The 13678-nt window shown below is 45.4% G+C and overlaps 1 protein-coding gene across 1 annotated transcript in view; it reads right to left on the reverse strand.

Moving 5' to 3' along the window:
• Positions 1–13678, reverse strand: part of PTEN (phosphatase and tensin homolog) — a 46547-nt gene that overhangs the window by 32404 nt on the left and 465 nt on the right. The window lies entirely within an intron of this gene.

A 13678-nucleotide genomic window follows, 5' to 3' on the forward strand; every position in this document is an offset into this window, starting at 1 on the left:
ATTCAACAGATGATTTGTGCAGACAATGAGAAAAATAGGAAAGCTTTTGAGTAAATGAAATAAATATTTGTAGCTGCCTTAAATATAGACGCTGAAAGGGGCTCGTGGCTGGGCTCCAGTTTATTCTGTACTTGCTCAAACCCTAAAAAACACTTACACTGGAGGGAAAAAAAACCCTAAACATTAAATTGCTTAACTTACAGAGCTTGTAATAACTTCAAATAACAAACTTTGAACACCACTCTGATGGTATTTTACTCCTCAAGCAGTTCACACCTCCTTAATTAACAAAAGGTGCTATATAATTAGCAGTGTCTTCACTATTTTATCAGTTCCTCCTTGCCATAAGAAGAAACTGGTTCTATATTATGCTAACAATGAATTATCTGGCTTTCAGCTACACACATCACTCCCTCCTCCTGGATTTCAACCTGATTTCTCCCTACTCCCAGCATTTCTCCTGCAAAGCACCTCCTTTTGGGTCCCACCCTGAGCAGCAGGGCCATATAAATTACCACAGCAAAATAATCCAATATATCAGGCTGCTTTCCACAGCACTTCTCTGTGGAACACAAGCACTCCTGCAGGGTAAAATAAAAAAAACAGGGGTACAATCAATTCATTTTGACACACCACATCAAACCCCAGTCTCAGTTAAGCATCACCTGTGAGATAGATGCCCAAACTTCACCAAATTACGCTGCAACTCGCTCAGATTTGGGTTTGTGAGCTTTACTCCAGGGTTTTTTCAGGCGTTGCAGCCTGTGGTTTATGCTCAGATGCTTTTCCTCTCCCAGAGGCTGAGCCATGAGATACTTTCCAGGATTCCCAGCTGCTGCAAGATGGAAGAGAAGCAGACACCCCAAGCAAAGGGAAGAGAACATCTCAACAGCAGCCTTTCCAGTCAGCAGGTTCCCAGACTTGTCCAAACACCAAAGCTTCAAAACATGCAGGCAGAGGGAGATAAAAAGTTCCAAAATAACCGGGGCGGGCTCCGGCTTTTGGAAAGCGCAATTCCCGCTTGGATCCTGCCTCTCCTGTGACCCCTCTCCCCTCCCTGGCTCAAGGGCACATGCACAGCTCACAGGCATTTCTGCTTTTAAAGAGGGGCAGAATTAAATCACAGAATCAATTAGGCTGGAAAAGACCTCTAAGATCATCCAACCTTTGACTAATCACCACCAGGAATCACTAGGAATGCTTAAGCTTGACCATGCCCTATCCCTGGAAGTGTCCAAGGCCAGGCTGGACGGGGCTTGGAGCAACCTGGGCTAGTGGAAGGTGTCCCTGCCCATGGCAGGGGTGGGACTGGATGAGCTTTAAGGTCCCTTAAACCATACCAGGATCATTACAATTATTTTTTAAGTGCAGAGTGGGTATTGCAAAAGGTGTTCCACAATATCCCAGTAAAGAAAAAAAAATGGAAAAATACTTCAAAAGGGGCAGTGTGGGGGGAAAAAATAAGATCTATTTACTGAGGCCACCTTGATGTGAGGAAGACCTTTCCATGAAGGGTGGCAGAGCATTGGAACAGCTGCCCAGGGAAGCTGTGGAGTCTCCCTCTCTGGAGACATTCCAAACCCACCTGGACATGTTCCTGTGTCACCTGCTCTGGGTGACCCTGCCTGGGCAGGGGGTTGGACTGGATCATCTCCAGAGGTGCCTTCCAACCCCAACAACTATTCTGTGAGTCTGTGATGCTGATTCACTAAAAGCACTTTGTGCGCTCTGGGGCTTTGCAACCTGAGAGCACGAGAACTCAAGGGCTTCTCAAAACCAAACATCCAACAGGGAGCCCACTGAGGAGGGGGGGTTGATTTTAGAAAAATATGATTGGGTTGTTTTTTTTTTTAAAACCAGGCGAGGCAATCTCTCCACCACCTAAATATAATCGTCCTGAAGCACCTCAGTGATTATCTCAAAGTATTAGGCAGGAATGCAGTTCACACGCCACTGCTGACTCACCCCTGTGTGCTAAAGGACACGGCCCTGCCAGCCAGTGACACCCTTTCATGGCACCAGGCTTCCTCTGCTCCCCAGGAAAGCAAGGAACAGCCATGACAAATGCATTCCTACTGCTGGGCAAGATAACTTTGTGTCTTTTCAATATGTGCTCAATACAGAATATCCTGAGCTGGAAGGGACTCACAAGGAGTGTGAGTGACTCCTGGCCCTGCACAGAAACCCGAACGATCCCACCCTGTCCCTGGAAGTGTTGCCCAAACTCTCCTTGAGCTCTGGCAGCCTTGACATGTGGCTTTGAAGCTCTTTTGTTGGTTCAAGCCACTGAAGAAATGCCTTTGGCTTTAAGGAGCACCATAAGATGGAAGAACAGGGTGGAAGTGGTGCTGCTGTTTGCACACACGATCTAAATCTCTGAGCAGAAAGAGAAGATTCAACGTTTAATTGGAAAAGCTGCCATGAAACCCAAGTTCTTCCATCCCAAGATTCGCCTCAAGTGGAGGGGAAATTCCTGCATGTTTTTATCCCCATGCCAGGCAATAAAATCCCTCTTCGGGGACAGGGACAGCCCATGATCATTGCACAGACCAGCTTTGGGAGCATCAGGGAACATCACCTTCATGGAATTCTATCACCAGCCACGCTCAACACTTCACAGACACTCCTTTTCACACCTCACTTAATTTAACATTGATTCCCAAAGCTGAAATTAAGATATTCCCTACCAAGAGGAGATTTCTTACACAGGAGCTTGGAAGCTGGGCTTCCATTCAAAGGGAGAACTCTGAGTCATCATGAAATTGGTAATGATACTGCTAATTTTAGAAATCTGGAAGAACTGATCATTTAAAACATGCAACAAATTCATTACCAATTCCAAGTTTTTTTTGTTTTGTTTTGTTTTTTTTAGGGCAGGCAAACAAAAACGGAAAAAGCCTCAGGCCTTGACTGAGGCAGTTCAACACACACAAAACAAAGTCAACCAGAGAGTTGTAACCACCAAAATTTGAACTGGGCTTCCTTAAACAGCATAAAATAAACCCTGCCACAGTTTGCCAAAGTAGGTCTTTCCTAAAACACCCATTCCCCTGGAAGTTAGAGGCTGGACTCCAACAGCTTTAGATCCTTCTTATATCGTGGTGCCACAGGACACACAACAACAAAATCCCAAAACACCATCCTCTGCTCAAGTTCCTACCTCTCACTAACTACCCAACTGCAGCTTTTGCAGGAACCAAGACACTGTGCTGTGCCCAAGGAACCTTAAAACCAAAACACCCAATAATTTGCTAAATCATCCACCACCACAACGAGAAAGTGCCGATATTGAAACCAGACCAAAGCAAATAATCCATGTGCCACTTCAGAGATGCCTCTGCTCTAATGCTGCTCAGAGATTTAACAAAACAGTGCTCTTTAAAGCCTGAAATCATTCCCACATTGCTGAAGATGACAGTCTTTGCAGTTGCTATGAGAAAAATCCGGGATCATTATGCAAATCAGCAGTTATAATCACTTTCAAAAATAGCTGTCTATATATTCACACTATGCCAAGATCAAATTAAAGAATATGCAGTATACACTTGCAACTTCACATACATGGAGATATAAAAGTAAATTACTCATGTTGGTCCTATAACTGATTCTGCTCACAAATTCAGCCTTTTGCCTAATAATGGAAGGTGGCCAAAATAACATACCGAAATATTTACCAATTCTTAATTCTTAAACAGCCACAAGAACAGACAGCTGCAGCCTTTCTTGCAATGATCAACATTCTCAATTAGTAAACTACAACGGCATTAGAATTTCTAAGCAATTTTATGAAGTGCTATATTTCAAATATAGGATCCTCACTCCACTCATTAAGGTGGCTTTAAAGGGAAAACAAAGAGCAAATGACCTCATCTCTTATTTTATAAGCAGGCCAGAGCATGCAGAGCTTCAGAATTTACACAGAGCTTTGCTTTCCAAACCCAACACTGAGGACAGATTTTACATCAAAATGCAAATAACAAACAACTTTAAAACTCAGAGCCCTTTACAGTCTTATAAATATTTACTGTTTACAAGGGCCTGGAGTGACAGGACAAAGGGGAATGGCTTCCCACTGACCCAGGGCAGGGTTAGATGGGATAGTGGGAAGGAATTCTTCCCTGGGAGGGTGTTGAGGCCCTGGCCCAGGCTGCCCAGAGAAGCTGTGGCTGCCCCTGGATCCCTGGAAGTGTCCAAGGCCAGGTTGGACAACCTGGGCTAGTGAAAGGTGTCCCTGCCCATGGCAAGGGGTGGGACTGGATGAGCTTTAAGGTCCCTTCCAACCCAAACCATTCTATCACCCTGAACCAAAGGCTTCAGAAGACCTACCAGGCATCAGACTTCCTCTTCCTTCAGGAAGGAAATTTAAAACAAGCTGAGTGTTTCTGAAGCTGTGACTGATGGCACTGCTCAAATCATGCTCTGGAGCTAAAAACTCACTGCACAACCTGACCCAGCCCCTGCCAACAAAACCACCACAAGCCTGTTTCTCCCGACGCTCGGTTCCCACCTTCCCAACACAGACCTCGTTTAACAAAGGAGATTTACACCTATGGCCTGGAAACAAAGCTTCACAACTGCCAGGAGTGCTGATTTTCCCTTCCAGTTGGGGCTGGAACGTGCTCCCAGGCAGCCACTGCTGGCTGTGCTGCCAGCTGGGGGTCACCCCTGCCCTCCTGGTGCGAGGTGGCTGAGCTGGCACTGCCACATCCCTTTGAGAGTGACACCCAGGAGCAGAGGCACTGCGGCCTTTGAAGCATCCCAAAATTGCTTTGTTGCCTGGATCTGCCCACAATTTTCAGGAACTCTGACTCCAGGAGCCCGCCAGCCGTGAAAGAGTGACCTCCAGCCCTTTAAGTCCAGCTTAAACAAGTCCATCTAGCAACAGCAAGGATTAAAAAAAAAAATCCCACGCTGTTCTTGCTGTTCAACAGCTTGACAGCCTGAAGCTACGGGGGGAGTGTTAGGAGAAGTGTCCACACTCCATCCTCAAACAGATTTAAGAGCCCTGACAAATGGCCAAGCTCCTATTAGTGCCATTTTCTTGACAGCATCCCTAAAACAAAACAAAAAAAAAAAACAAACCAACAACAAAAAAGCAAAAGACACGGGAAAATATACCCAGAGCAATCTGGGAAAGTTTCCTAGCAGATATGCTGTTCAAACTGGACCCATGCATGAATTTCTGTTCAACAGGCAGCATTTCCATTAGCCAGCATGAAACACAAAATAAGTTTACTATTTTTCTACGAGCCTGGATCATCAGGAAGTAGAGAGGAAATGAACAGGAAGAAAGTTCTTCAGAGCAAAGGAGGATTCCTTGTAGCCAGCCAGCTGCACTTGCCAACTCTACCATCTGTGCCTTAAAGAACAAGAAAAGGGACCAACTCAGATGTGGCTGAAACATTTTATGGTTTAGAAGAAATGCATTTAACCCCTTAATGCTCCATATTTCAACTACGATCTTTTTTCCCCCCATTTTTTAGTTTTTTCAGATTTCACTTTGCAGTTTAAACGCAGCAACCTAGACAAGGAACAACAAAACTGCAGCTCCTTCCTATCCAGGAGGCAAACCTGTCCAGATGGAGTCATGGGGCTGACAACAGGTCTGGAAGGGAACTCAAATTCCCCCAGTACAAAGAGGGAAATCCAAAGATGCCTGAAGGGGATATTGCCAGGTTGTCTACATCCATAATTCAGTTCCATCCCATAGCAGGGCTTTTAGACCTGCTTACTACCTTGATTTGGGAAGTATTCCCAGACCAAGAGCCTCTCCTTCCTCTGTGAGGTGGATGAAATGTGTCCTGGAGCCCTAAGCCACAGGGAGGCTTTGCTGAACAGCTAATGGGGTTATTAAGATTGGGAAAAACCCCCTAAACCTCCCAGCAGAGATTCAAGAAGTGCTAAAAGCAGCGTGAAAGATGATGGCTGCTCTAGAGAAGAGCTTGTTCTGACAAAGGCTGAGAAAAGGATGCCTCAAACTTTCATTTCAAAATGGTCTGGAATCATAAATATAGAAAAGCATGCAGGTAATAAAGGAAACATGAGCCTGTTGTGCAGAGCTGCAAGAAGTGTTTGGACAAACACTCACAGGGACATAGTGGGACTGTTGGGGTGTCCTGTGCAGGGCCAGGAGTTGGACTGGATGATCCCTGTGGGTCCCTTCCAGCTCAGGATATCCTATGACTCTATGAAATCCCTCTAAAATAGCTGATGATACTACAGACAGAAAAAAGCTGCCCCTTCCCATTCAAAGAAAACTAAGAGCAAACAGGAACATAACAAATGATGCACCAAACTTTGTATTATTCACACAAAATTTGACAGAAAGGACTCTTCAGCTGAGAAGTCAGAGATTGGGCCTCATCTCCCTAACTCAACCTCAAGTGCAGATCTACAGCACTGAACAAAACCCTACAATCCCAAGGGATTCCCAGAGATGGAAACATGCAGACAGGCCAGTTAAGAAGGTTCTTCTGTTTCTGCTCCCATTTTGGAACAAGCTGCATCCCATCTTACCCTCCCTTCCCTGGCATCCCAACCAGCTGCAGCAACACAGGGAGGCCCAGGACCAAGAGCTGTGCCAGTGGGGAAGGTCAGTGGTGCAGGTTCACCGGATCATCAAGGCTGGAAAAGACCTCTGGGATCATCCAGTCCAGCCTGTGACCCATCACCACCTTGTCAACTAGACCAGACTTCTCAGTTTGAGTTTCTGAAGTGCCAAATTTACCTGTTTTAACCCACCAACCAAACTCAACATGAACCCTTTCAAGAAGGAGTTTGAGGTCTCCCTGTTCCCAGCACGTCACCCCACTTGGCAGGGTCTCCTTTAACGTGTATTTAAGCACATCCCAACCTCAAACACCCCCAGAAAAATACAAGAATTTTATTCAGCAATGAGAAGTCAGCACAGAAGAGTCACTACTTTGATATTTACTGACAGGAAGTGAAAAATGGCTCAGACTCAACTTTTTGCAAGCCTGAAAGAACGTCCAAAACTTTCAGAGACAAGGGAATTTCAAAGAGGACAAATGTGGCGCACGTTTAAAAAGCTTTCTAAAACAGAAGCTACAAAAACCAGGATTTGTATGGATTTATCAAACCTTCATTTGAGTCCAAGAGAAGATAATGGCAAGTGGCAAAACAAGACACAAGGCCATCCTAATAAACTGTTCCTCAACCAGCAAGCCCCAAGTAGATAATTTCATTCTGATGAGATCTAGTGTTTCCCTCCTTTAAATGTTAGTATAAAAAAAGGACATTACTTCTGTGACTCACCCACGCAAGAAATTAAAGAGCAGAAAATACACAACTGCTTCAATTCTAGCCTGATATACACCCAGGCAATGCAATGAATTAAGCAGAGGCCTCTAAGAAAATTAATCATGCAATTAAAAGCTATTCTACTACCGCTCCACAAAGGCAGAATTAAGTTTATAAAGACGTTTCTTAAGCACTTCACTACCAAAAACTGGATATTAAGCAGTTTTTCTGCACTGCTGCACGCTGGGGCTGTGAAGCCGGGAGTTCATCTTTAAAGGGAACAATGCCAGCTTTTGCAATAGTCATCATCCCAAACACAGAGCAGTTGAGTTTAATTTTTGAGCTGCACAGTCAATTACCATTTGAATCACCGAGCCACTACTTGAGCCCTGTTGCCTAAAAATCGTTATTAAGATAACCTAGATTTATGCAGCATGATACAGGGCCTAATTGCAAGATTATTTACTTCCATTCTCCAAAACTGCTGCTGTGTTTTTTTTTTCTTTCAGGGCCTCGCAGGCGAGACAGCGACCGAGGCAGATGACGACAGGAGCAGAGAGGATGCTGGCTTGAATTAGAAACTGGAACGAGCATTTGTTTACATCTGAAATATCAACCTGGGCCTAAGACACGCTCAAAAACTAACAGAACCCAAAGCAGAGGCAACCACCCACAAAGCAGTCGTGTTTCAGGAAAGATCCTGCTCTACAGGAATTCGTTTTCCAACAAATTCCCTTCTTCCAGCCCAGAAATCAGCCTTCCAGTAACTCATGGGATGTGCACAGCTTTAATCCCGAAAAACCTGCACCCAAGTGCCAAGTCAAAGGAGCCCACATCTACCTCAGGGATTAGGATGAGGAACTGGGCATGTCCAGCAATCGCTCCAGGCTACATCCCATTTTCCCCCCAAAAAAGCCATGCAATAATTAACCTTGAATCCCCCCCCTCCACTGGGCACAGTAAATAAATACACGTTGCATGCAGCTCCAAGTTGCAGATGACTTAAACCAGAGAGGAGGGGGGCTTTAAAAGGGAGTTAGTTCTGAGTAACGATACCAGCTTTGGGCTCTAATGTAATAAAGGGATTTGACAGCTCATCTGCCTATTCCCTCCCTTTTCTCCCACTTTGTCAGAACACAACTATTGTCCTTTAGATCATTATACAAGGACCATTTTCATGTTTAAACCCGTTGCAGGGGAAGTCCCTAGGCTAAGGTACCAGGGGTATAATTTGTCAGCTTATGCAGAATTAATGTGGCAACAACATTAATCCATTAAAAATATAATTTCATTCAAGGAACTGCTCAGAGATTCACAACTAGCAGAAAAAACTTGGTAGACAGAAACTTTTTACATATAATATTTGAACTTTGTAGTTGTCACATCCTGAAGTTTAGTTTTGGCTTTATGCTTTTTAGCATGGGGAGGGGTTTAACACAATGTATTAAAGAAACACATTCTCGCAACAATATTATTACTGAGCAAATTGTATCAATTGCTTGCACAACAAAGAGGATTTAGGTGTCCAAAACAACCTACGAGGAGGAAAATACAGCGGAAATTCTAAAATTAGACAATTCTGTCCTCCTCTAGACAGTGTTTTAAGATATTTAACAAATACTCACTGTCTCTACAGCAGTCACTGTGCTTCAGACTATGCTGGTTGTAAAACCAAGGTCCTATAGGAGTGTAGCACTGGATGGCCACTGGAAAACCACAGTTTTGTCCCAAAGAAACCTGCTGACCCCAGCCTAGCAGGCATCAAGAGCCAGCTAATCTTTGTGCACGTATTGAACTGAGCAGCAAGAGCCAGTTCCAGTGTTGCATAAGCCCCACACTCAAGGCTGTATCCTCATCCTCTCCCTCAAGCCCGGCTCACTGAGGCACTGCAAGTCAGGTGGAATTATCCTGAGGACAGAAAGGCCTCCCTGACTGGCAGAGATTCCTAGAAAGATGCATTTCCAAAACTCACCACCCTTCAAGACTCCAGCTGACACGTGGCCAACCAAGCACCCGCAGAGTAAAGGGGAAGGATTTTCAGGAGTCCCCACCAGAGCCACGAGCAGACCCCACAGAGGGAACTCCTCAAGTGCCAACAGCCCATCAGGATTAGTGCCATGAGGAGGAACCTGGATTTTTCCTTGGAAAGGAAACACTCAAAACCAATACCAGTCCTAGCAAAGCTTGCACTTAATTCAGCACTACCTTCTTCCCGTTTAATGGCAAAGCTTTGGATGTTCTGAAGGTTTCAAACAGTTAACTGAGCTTCCACCCAGTCACTTCAGCTGGGGTTTTTCCAAAGGGTCACAAGTGTTCTGCAGTGTCCACATGAGCTGTACTTGTTCCTCTCCCCACCTTGAGAACACACAGCCACCACCTCAGCATGAAACCAAGGAGCACCTTCTGTCAGGGAACTCTTAACCTGGAGTTTAGCCCTCTGCAAACAGCATCCACACGGATTAAAAATTCCTGATGATCCAAGAGGAAGCAGCACATGGGGAAGCCTACACTTAAACAAGGCCAAAGAGATGAGCTGTAATTTGTGAAGCTTCTTTTAAGCCCCTTTCTGAGCAGCAGCAGCAGCCAAAAAGCAGGGCAGGAAGGGGCCGGGTGACTCTGAATGGGATTGCACAACGGAGCACCTGCTGAAAATGGGGGGGTTTGTGGGAAAAAATTCAGCTGTCAAACACCACCAGCCACATGTTCTACAGCAGCATGGCAAAGGGTTTGGGGTTTCTTTGGGTTGTGAGCAACAGTAAATGATCCAGCTCATGTGCAACCCCAGAAGAGAAGAAGGCACAAACACACCTCCAGCAATCACCACCTGGACGATTCCAGACATCCTTCTCCTTGCTAAGAGCAGAAAGAGCTGTTTTCCTGGGATCAAACACATCCTACAGCGAGCAGGGAACTGGAACTCTGAGGAGTCCCCAGCCAGCAGGACTATTGTACTGCTGTCTGTGCAAACTGACTTCTGACATGAATTCCCAGCACTAATCTTCCTGTCCAAAACCCAAGATCATCCCGGGCTCCAGAAGCAAAACGAGCTCCAAACACCGCTGAGTAACGTGGTTTACTCCAGAACAAAGAAATACTTTTCCACCAATAAAACGTGTTGCCAGTTGGTCTCTTCCAGTTTCTTCTAAACCCTCACGAAAAACTTGTTACAAAACCTCTGACAAACTTCAATTTTAAAATGAAACCAAGGCCCTCAAACGAATGGCATTTCCAAGCCGGGCTCTATTTTTAAACACGGTATGTACCTCATGCCACTAATTCATTTTTTTTTCCCCTGGAAGCTGAGCCATTTTGAGTCAAGTCCCATAATTTAAAATTTCATTAAAAATGCAAAGAGCTTTAGGACTGCAAGCAGCAGAAAGCAGGAGGAGATTGTCAGAAGCTCCCTCTCACAATCTGAGCGTTCTCTGCCTTTCACTGCACGAGACAAACGACGTGTGAGACGTGTAAACTGCACCCAACATCTCATCTTTACTGAATATTGCTGCAGTTTGTACCACTATGTAGGTCACGAGCTGCACATGCTTCAGTCAAGCCCTGAGCTCAGCCTAGTTGGCCATTTTCACCCCTGACAGAAGGCCTGGAAACACGAGACAGTTTAACCAAAGCCAGAAGCAGCTTCACCGTTTTTTTCCAGCCTCAAATAGTTGAGCCACTTGCTAAACTCAGTAAAGCTCTGAGGACACAGGCAATCCAGGCACCGTTTCCTGAAGTGGACATGAACCAAGCTGCACAATTTCAGAAATACCAAACATCACAGTGCCTCAGAAAACAGACCGGTGGCTGCAGCACCAAGAAATGTCACCAGTGCAGAAGAAAGCCACTAATCCCAACTTTCCTTCTCTCCCATCTGCACAAAAAGGCATCCAGTATTACAGAGAGCAACTGGAAACCCAAACAAACCCGGAATAAACAGCTGAAATAAAGTATTAAAAAGCTTATCTAATGTCTCCACCTTCAAAACCTTTCTTCTTCTAAATTCAAAGTATTTTTTTTCCAAGAGGTGCATTAAAAAAGACTGTTCAGGGAGAACGTCTGATTAGATGAAAAGTAATGTCAATGTGGATTTTAAGGACACACAGGACTATTCTCAGACTGTGCACTGATTTTGAGGAGGTGCTACTTCCCTTTGCTGGAATCCTGCATTATCCACACAAGAGGAATTCTAAACCAACTCCTCAGGAACTGAGAGTTCCAAGCACAATGTCCTGTACTGTACATGAACCAGCATCAGCTTTAAAAGGATCTGACACAGCCCAAGCGAGGAAAAGAGGTCCTCAGAGGGAATTCTGGCACTGCAGCACCTGACCCAGCCTGGCTTTGGCACTCAGGTGTTCCTCCAAGGCCTGGGAGAATCAGCCACGACCAAAATGCAAAGACCACAAATCTCTGTCCACCTGGGACACCAAGACACGGACCCTCCCTCAAAGATGAGTGGAAGGAAAGGGCAGGTCACAGAAGACAGGCTGGAGATCAGGCACCTCACCTGGATTCACCACCATTCCTTTGATTTCCACCTCCCAAAGCCCAGGTCATCAGTCACCAGCTACTGGGGATTTTGGAGCAACCACCACTGAACTCCTCTCCCACAGGAATATTTACTGCAGGAGGACTTCAGGCCTCCACTTCCCTTATCCCAGGTAAATGCCAAAATCCCTGGGCTCTCCAATTCATGTCAGCCTTCCCTTTTTCACTCCCTGAACTCACCATAACCTGCACCACCTGGTCCTCCTGCCATGCCTTGCTGAACACCTCGCTTGGCCTTCAAGTTTTCTCTTCCTTCCCCTAATATCACATGGTTGGAGATTTAACTCCCTGCCTACAGGTGTAAGGAACAAATAGGTTATTTTCCAGCTGCCAGGTATGGTGAGAAACAATCCCACCCTGCACAAAGTCATCAAAAAATTCAACTTCCACTTGTGCAGCAACATCAGCCATGGCACTGTAAAGGCAGAAGTCTTCATTCATTAATTATCTGTTCAAAATGTGCAGCTATAAAAATAAGGACTGAGAATGAGCTTATTCCTAAAATATTTTTAGAAAAATCCCCACCTTTTCTACACTTTTCATTGCAGAACTGCAGCCAGCTGCTCCTTTTAGAAAAGCCAGCCTAAGCCCACTCTAGTGGCCTGTTTATAACACAAAATTCTAAGAATAAAATTAATGAGACGAGGATAAAAAAAAAAGTAAGGAAATAAGCAATAAGTTCCATTTGACACATCGTTAGCAGCCTTGAGCAAGAATACCAGGGTTCTACATTCACCAGTTTTCTTGCTGGGAGCTTACGACTAGTTAAAAAGATCAGCTTGGGCCAAAAAAATCTCTCCCTACCACTGGCACATCTGGGCAAAGATACCTGAAATACCAAACTCTTGCACTGTGAAGCCAAAAGCTCTTGGTTTTGCCACCACTTCACTCTTTTCATAACCCCAGTGGCCAAGTGAAAACGCTTTCAGGCCTAAAATCATATTTATCACAGACAGAATGCAGGAATCATGTACCAGAGCTGCTGCTTTTTAACCCAGAGCTCAGCAGCCACTTGCTAAAGTCCAGAACCTTACAGGCTGTTTTAAAGCCACTAAAATTTTAGGCCAAGGCTCAATGGAAACAGCAAGAGCTCTGTGCTGGTTCCAGCTGTTATCAGCTTTGATCCTGCCCAAGAACTGGATTTATTTGGAGAACTTGCTCGGACATGAGCGTAATGACTCCAAAACCCAGTAAGTTTCCCCCTGCTCCTGTTGCAGAACAGAAAGATCTCTCTACAGGGCTAAGTCCAGCCCTGAACACTACTGTCAATATCCATTTTTCCAACTTCTAAGCGAGGTTCTTGCTCCAAAATCCCCCCCACCCAGCACTGATCTTTCTCCAAGGAGCAAGACCATGGCCACAGCAGAGCCCCCACACACCATTAACCCTGCAAGGCATTCCAAGCCAAACATCTGCCTGCCGCCGCTCCAGCACATCTGCTCCAAAGGCCACCAAAACTACACCCTGGGTTTTGCCTCATTAGCCGTAATTGCTCGCTAATTACTTATTCCAAAGTATTCTATACAATCCTCCTCGACGAGACCCGATGCGCCGTGTCTCTGACACATCCTCGTGCGGTCCACCAGGAAAAAAACCGTGGGTTTTTTAATCTGGGAGCAGCGATTGCCACCTCTTGCCGTGGGGAGCCTCGCAGCATCCTAAGGAACAGCTCTGCCTCAGCGAAGGGATGGAAACCAGGGCAGAGGACACAGCCTTCGACTCACAATCAACCCGAGGAAAGCCACAGGCCCGCCACGATTATACTCGCGATCCGAGCTGCTAAATTAAAAATAAAAAAAAAAAATAAAAGCGCTGCGGACCCGAGTCGCGGCGGGACCGGCACGTTCGCTGCTCCCAGGGCCCAAAAAGCCAC

This window comes from Neopelma chrysocephalum, unplaced genomic scaffold (assembly GCF_003984885.1).
Source record: "Neopelma chrysocephalum unplaced genomic scaffold, ASM398488v2 Primary Assembly neopelma1_89, whole genome shotgun sequence".
Lineage (NCBI taxonomy): Eukaryota > Metazoa > Chordata > Aves > Passeriformes > Pipridae > Neopelma > Neopelma chrysocephalum.